This window comes from Pan paniscus, chromosome 6 (assembly GCF_029289425.2).
Source record: "Pan paniscus chromosome 6, NHGRI_mPanPan1-v2.0_pri, whole genome shotgun sequence".
NCBI classification, from domain to species: Eukaryota; Metazoa; Chordata; class Mammalia; order Primates; family Hominidae; genus Pan; species Pan paniscus.
In genome coordinates this window covers 155,194,613-155,200,612 of record NC_073255.2, presented here as the reverse complement: position 1 = coordinate 155,200,612, position 6,000 = coordinate 155,194,613, and positions in this window count along the sequence as shown.

Here is a 6,000-nt window from a genome sequence, read left to right as displayed (position 1 = left end):
CTTGGGCCCAGGGGGTCAAGGCTGCAATGAGCCATGATCACACCACTGCACTCTAGCCTTGGTGATAGAGTAAGACCTTCTCAAAAATTAATTAATTAATTAAAATAAAAATCCTTACACTAATCTATAATGCAAAGCATACAATGGCACAGTTGGCTGGTGGAGAGGAGGTCATTTGAAGTGATCTGGGTCAAGCATAAGCCTGCCTTTACCTAGTATTTTGTGATTAGGAATTCAGCAAGTTTAATCATTACTTTCAGGTAGCTGTTAGAAGCTGCGTTTTCTAAATTGTGAAGAAAGCACGTCTTCAATAAGTGAGTAAAAACTAATGTACCCACAGAAACTGAGAGGAGTGAGCCATTGAGGAAACTCTTCTAGAATTCGGAGTTTCTTGTTCCACTATTACTGAGGCCTTGGATTTCAGTATTGTGCAACTGACATTTTAACGGGATCATCCACCACTTAAGACCTAATGGCTAGAAATTTTTAAAGATATCTAGCTAACAGACTTAAACCCTAATTCCACTATTTGTGAACAATTCAAAAAACCTCCCAAGATTTCCGTTAATCACTCAAGGTTCAACACATGGAGGGCAGGCCATCAGAGTGGCTTCAACTTATTTTCACAATCATCTCTGGTGCCTTAATTCTGTTGATAATTCTATTTTATTTTTATTTTATATATATATATATATATATATATATATATATATATTTTTTTTTTTTTTTTTTGAGATGAAGTCTCATTCTGTCACCAGGCTGGAGTGCAGTGGCGCAGTCTTGGCTCACTGCAACCTCCTCCTCCCAGGTTCAAGCAATTCCCCTGCCTCAGTCTCTGGGTAGCTGGGACCACAGGCATGCGTCACCACACCAGGCTATTTTCTTGTATTTTAGTAGAGATGGGGTTTCACCATGTTGGCCAGGTTGGTCTTGATCTCCTGACCTCCTGATCTGCCCGCCTTGGCCTCCCAAATTGCTGGGATTACAGGCGTAAGCCACCACACCCGGCCAATATTTCTAACTAATGATGTCCTTCTCTGATTTGTATCAGTCCAATCATGGAATTCAGCTTCAATCTCTTTCCATAATTATTTCAAACAATTAAGTAAACTTCACAACTATAAGAAAATACTCTGACTCCAAAACTAGTTATTTGTGTGTATAATAGATTCTACTGAAGATTTAAAGGAGTCACAATAGGATTTACAATAAAGAAATAGAAACTACATAATTTTTATCATTAAACTTCTGGTAACCCCATTCCAGGATTTTTTCACTGACCCTGTGGCCCCCACTTAGAATTGCACCTTCCCCCATACTGCTGACTCCTTATCTTCCTCTATCCCATCTCCCTCTTTCATCTTCTTTCCAAAAGAACTATAAATTATCCTCAGAACAGTGCTTTGAAATTCAGCTCGAAGCCCAGATTTGCATTTTCAAATCCATCAAAGAACTCTGTAGAAAAGAAATTAATTTAACAGTGCTCATCTTTTAGACAATGGTTATTTTAAATAGCAATTTTTTCCACCATCACTTCTATAATAAAGTTGTCTTTTTGTTTATGCTAGGTCAACCTTGAGAGTTTCAAACACACAAATAAAGTCATAGTGCATTGAAAAAGACCAATGTGGATTGGTAAAATATATTATTTACATAACTTTTAAGTGAAAATATTTTCAAGTATATGTTGCACACCTGGTGGGGGGAGCAAATTGGTAGTAACATGACTGTTCTATACAATATTTTTATTAAATATTTTTATCTTCAAGAATATAGGGCACTTTCAGCCAGAGGAACACATGGTTGGCAAACAGAAGTCTTAGGGAAAATGCTTTAATTAACAAGGATAATAAATGTTGAAGTAAATGTAAGTGATATAATTAAATGCTGTGCTTCCAGAAGCCTTTAAGAGTTAGATTTTCTGCAATATTTGTATTAGTCTGTTCGCATACTGCTATAACGAACTATCTAAGACTGGGTAATTTATGAAGAAAAAAGGCTTAATTGACTCACACTTCTGTACAGTAAGCATGCTGTATAGTAAGCATGGCTGGAAGGCCTCAGGAAACTTACGGTCATGGAGGAAGGCACAGAGGAAGCAAGCATATCTTACCATGGCATTGCAGGAGAGAGAGAGAGAGCATAGGAGGAAGTATACACACTTTCAAACAACCAGATCTTGTGAGAACTCACTCACTATCATGAGAACAGCAAAGAAAAAGTCCACCCCATAATTCAATTGCCTCCCACCAAGCCCCTCTCCTGACACGTGAGGATTACAATTTGAGATGAGATTTGAATAAGTACACTGAGCCAAAGGGGGTAAATCTATTTTTTCATAAAGGGTAAATTAAAAAGTGAAATTTAACAGTCCAGTCCTAAATTACCACATTGCCTGAACTACAGTGATCTGGACAGAAAAACATATTCTAGGTGTCTAATTATGAGGATTTCTCCATGGAGACTTCCTCAAATAAGTAATGTATTTCTCATTTGAAATGTCTATTGTGTTTTTATTTAAAAATACTTAAAATGCTTAATTAATATCTCCTATGTAAGATGTGTTAAGATCATTCAATCCTTTTATTTGAAACTCTGCGTTCTCCCTGAAATCAAGGATTAAATGCATGGAAAGGCAAATAAGAGGCTAGAGGAGAACACATACAACTAAAATCAGTAAGATAATGACTTAATCAGTACAAATGGGAATGTATTTTCTTTTAAGGCCCTTTCTCTTGCAGTGTAGCATTGCCAGGTAACGGCCATATGTGTCTATTTTTACCTAGAAGAGGTGAAGAGCACTTTCAGCAAGGGCAACATTTGAAGCTTCCAGTTCTAGATTTACTGTCACAAGCAGAAACAGATTCAAAAATCAACATAAAGAGTAATACTTTATAAGAGCTTTGGCAGAAATGATGATGTTGCCTACAGATCCTCTTTTTAGAAGAGACTCACTGCTCAGCTGTGGAGAGTGTGGTTAGCTGATAACCTCAGCTGTTAGTTCCTTCAAGGTCTGACTTAGCTCCTGAGCCAAGTTTAATCACTTACATTGGCTCCCAGCCAAAGACTGATTAAAGCTAAGTAAAATGGACTGTAACCAACTCAGCTTTTCTCTAACATAAATCTTTCCTCCAGAGATCCCTACCAGGCTGGCAGAGACATTCTTAGTGTTGGGTACTACTTTGCTTGCCTCTTTCTTACTTCCTTTTTCTTTCATGAGTTTACCCTCCGGGATACTTTTTGCATTACCAACTTTGTTGCAGTATCTGATTTCCAGATAACTTAGGGGGCACAATTTTATCAGGAATGGCCCGAGAAGACAGGCATTAAGATGGGATATGGGACTGTCACTCACTCCTCAGCTAGCAATGTAGACTTCATCCTGAGTGGCAAGTGGAGCATGGACAACCAATTGTTAAAACGTTCACCAGTGGCCACCTGGGAGACTATGGTGGGGGAGGGCTGTTCCCTGAATACAGTGAGGATTCAGGCATTTGAACTGTAAAGGGGAATTGGTAAATAGAACCATAATGGAATTAAATTATTTTTACTAAGTTCATTGCTTCCCTAAAGATGGATATAAAAGGCTGAGAGAAATTAACAAATAATTACAAGCTAAGTGTGAGAGCAAGAGAGTTTGTTTGATAGCTAACAAGAAGCTCACTTCTCATAAAATGGGCAAGCAGAAAAAAATGAAGCTCAAGACCAGTATTTAGTAGTCAGAGATGCTAAACTTCAAAGGCAGTTAAATGTTCAAGGCAGGGCTCTCATGCCAAAGTCAGGTCCATAGTCAAGTAATACTGGGATACTGTCGCGTGGTAGAGGGACAAGGGGAACCCAGTTGATACTGACTCCCCACCATCCTTTGAATCCTCTCAACGTACAGAATGGTCTCACTCTTCTCCACTAAGAACTAGCACTCATCCTATGTGTAAAGACTATACAGAAATTTCTCCCATCCTTCCACACAAAACAACATATTTTCTCAGGAGCTTCCCCAGTCTCCTCACCTGGCCATCAGACCCATAGCCAAGGTTAATGCATCTAAGAAGTGTGGGGGGCTAATGAAGGAGGACATAAACTATACCCACAAAGGAGATAAGGCATGCAGCAGACAAATACAGAGGAGCCCAGGAAGTGCTTGTGAAACTGGATCCTGAATGTACTCAAAGAGGTGTGACTATAAACTGAATAAGGAGGAATTTATTGACTTGGAGACACCCTCACTAAATATAGGATTGAACATCCTCACACAAAAAAGGAGATGATATTAATACAAATTTGTTGCTTGGATTTCTATTAGAAGCCTGGAAAAAGTCATGACCCCGGGTGAATGAGATTGAAGTGCCTGAGTTGCTGTGGCGGATGCTAAATGAAGGGATTAAACAGCTCAGGGATTTAGGACTCCTTGAGTAGTTATTGATATGGTTTGGCTCTGTGTCCCCACCCAAATCTCATCTTGTAGCTCCCATAATTCCCACGTGTTGTGGAAAGGACCCGGTGGGAGATGATTGAATTATGGGAGCAGGTCTTTCCCATGCTGTTCTCGTGACAGTGAATGGGTCTCACGAGATCTGATGGTTTTAAAAATGGGAGTTCTCCTGCACAAGCTCTCTTTTTGCCTGCTGCCATCCCACGCACATAAGACATGACTTGCTCCTCCTTGCCTTCTGCCATGATTGTGAGGCCTTCCCAGCCATGTGGAACTGTAAGTCCAAAAATATCTTTCTTTTGTAAATAACTCAGTCTCGGGTATGGCTTTATCAGCAGCATGAAAATGTTATGTGAGGCCACAAGATTCTCCAAAAAACAAAATCTTTCTTGAGAAGGCCTAGAAGACATACTGTTTACCAGGATTATAACAAATGTGCAGGCCTGAGCATCATTAGCATCACTAAAATGGTCAGGGATGGCTCTGTTGTATAGGCCAAGGCTGATGGTAGAGGCTATCACAGAAACTCACTTGCTGATAGCAAAGGTAGGAAGCAACAAAAGCAAGGTGGTGTGGCTGAACTAGCAGAAGTCAGGGTTTTATAATTATTTTAACAAGCAACAAAATCAGAGGGCCATAGAGCATTATGAAGACGGTAAATAGAATATGGCACCTCCAAGGACAAAATAGGCAGGCAGTCATCAAGGTGCTGCTTAACATAATATCAAAAGTGAGCAAGACAGAAAGTAGAATAGTGATTACCAGTGGCTGTAAGGAGGAAAGGGAATGAGGAGTTATTGTTTCATGGGTACAGAGTTTCAGTATGAGATGACGAAAAAGTTCTGGAGATGGATATGATGTTGGTTGCAAAAACAGTGTGAATGTACTTAATGCCAGAGAATTGTACACTTAAAAATGATTAAAATAGTAAATTTTATGTTATTTATATTTTGCTACAATGAGTAACATAAAAACAAGTGAGCAAGAATGAATGAGCAAAAGGCTAAAAGTGGTCACCTCAATAAAATGTCATAATCACTTGCCAGTTTCTTTGTCTGAGTCAGGTTTCAGGACCAGAACCTATTGACTAAAAGGTCAATAGATTCACTAAAGACATGAACACATCTCCAGAGGAAGATCCTGCCACGTGATGACAAATACACAGTGTAATGATCCTCTATCTCCCTCAAACAGACCTGTGGCTGTTTACCCAAGGAACTGTGCACCTGGAACTGCCCAGATGTTTTGAAAATGCAGGGTTCATGATGTTGATACCTGAAGACATGAAGTGTCATCGTAACCTCCACATTAGAGTAGGAGCATGTGAGAAAAAGGTAACAAATGGAGTCCTAAGCTAAGTCTGGCTTACCTTATATTAACCAGGTCTGTACACTCACCCAATGGCAATACCCTTAGCCCCTAAATGTATAGTTGAGATTGACATACTTGTCAATTAAAGAAACACCAGCACTAGGTACTTGATCTACGAAGTAAGAGCAATAACAGTGGGGACATTATGTGTATGTTTTTGAATATATATATATGTATCAAACTATTCCCCATAAGTA